This window comes from Phyllobates terribilis, unplaced genomic scaffold, assembly GCF_046119375.1.
Source record: "Phyllobates terribilis strain yellow unplaced genomic scaffold, ASM4611937v1 Scaffold_2__4_contigs__length_985480577, whole genome shotgun sequence".
Classification (NCBI taxonomy): Eukaryota; Metazoa; Chordata; class Amphibia; order Anura; family Dendrobatidae; genus Phyllobates; species Phyllobates terribilis.
Window position 1 is genome coordinate 970,970,854 of NW_027362762.1, and position 2,050 is coordinate 970,972,903.

Genomic DNA, 2,050 nt, shown 5'->3' on the forward strand with positions numbered 1-2,050 from the left:
ATACCGCACTGTAAGGTACGTGTATACACCTCTATATACTGCACTGTAATGTACGTGTATACACCTCTATATACCGCACTGTAATGTACGTGTATACACCTCTATATACCGCACTGTAATGTATGTGTATACACCTCTATATACCGCACTGTAATGTACGTGTATACACCTCTATATACCGTACTGTAATGTACGTGTATACACCTCTATATACCGCACTGTAATGTACGTGTATACACCTCTATATACCGCACTGTAATGTACGTGTATACACCGCTATATACCGCACTGTACTGTACCTGTATACACCGCTATATACCGCACTGTAATGTACGTGTATACACCTCTATATACCGCACTGTAATGTACCTGTATACTCCTCTATATACTGCACTGTACGTGTATACACCTCTATATACTGCACTGTAATGTACGTGTATACACCTGTATATACCGCACTGTACTGTACCTGTATACACCGCTATATACCGCACTGTAATGTACGTGTATACACCTCTATATACCGCACTGTAATGTACGTGTATACACCTCTATATACCGCACTGTATGTGTATACACCTCTATATACTGCACTGTAATGTACGTGTATACACCTGTATATACCGCACTGTACTGTACCGGTATACACCTCTATATACCGCAGTGTAATGTACGTGTATACACCTCTATATACCGCACTGTAATGTACCTGTATACTCCTCTATATACCGCACTGTAATGTACGTGTATACACTTCTATATACCACAGTGTAATGTACGTGTATACTCCTCTATATACCGCACTGTAATGTACCGGTATACACCTCTATATACCGCAGTGTAATGTACGTGTATACACCTCTATATACCACAGTGTAATGTACGTGTATACTCCTCTATATACTGCACTGTAATGTACCGGTATACACCTCTATATACCGCAGTGTAATGTACGTGTATACACTTCTATATACCACAGTGTAATGTACGTGTATACTCCTCTATATACCGCACTGTAATGTACGTGTATACACCTCTATATACCGCACTGTAATGTACATGTATACTCCTCTATATACTGCACTGTAATGTACGTGTATACACCTCTATATACCGCACTGTAATGTACCTGTATACTCCTCTATATACTGCACTGTAATGTACGTGTATACACCTCTATATACCGCTCTGTAATGTACGTGTATACACCTCTATATACCGCAGTGTAATGTACGTGTATACACCTCTATATACCGCAGTGTAATGTACGTGTATACTCCTCTATATACCGCACTGTAATGTACGTGTATACACCTCTATATACCGCACTGTAATGTACCTGTATACTCCTCTATATACTGCACTGTAATGTACGTGTATACACCTCTATATACCGCTCTGTAATGTACGTGTATACACCTGTATATACCGCACTGTAATGTATGTGTATACACCTCTATATACCGCTCTGTAATGTACGTGTATACACCTCTATATACCGCACTGTACTGTACCTGTATACACCGCTATATACCGCACTGTAATGTACGTGTATACACCTCTATATACCGCACTGTAATGTACCTGTATACACCTCTATATACCGCACTGTAATGTACCTGTATACACCTGTATATACCGCACTGTAATGTACCTGTATACACCTCTATATACCGCACTGTAATGTACCTGTATACACCTCTATATACCGCACTGTAATGTACCTGTATACACCTGTATATACCGCACTGTAATGTACCTGTATACACCTCTATATACCGCACTGTAATGTACGTGTATACACCTCTATATACCGCAGTGTAATGTACGTGTATACTCCTCTATATACCGCTCTGTAATGTACGTGTATACACCTCTATATACCACAGTGTAATGTATGTGTATACACCTGTATATACTGCACTGTAATGTACGTGTATACTCCTCTATATACCGCTCTGTAATGTACGTGTATACACCTCTATATACCGCACTGTAATGTGCGTGTATACACCTCTATATACCGCACTGTAATGCACGTGTATACACC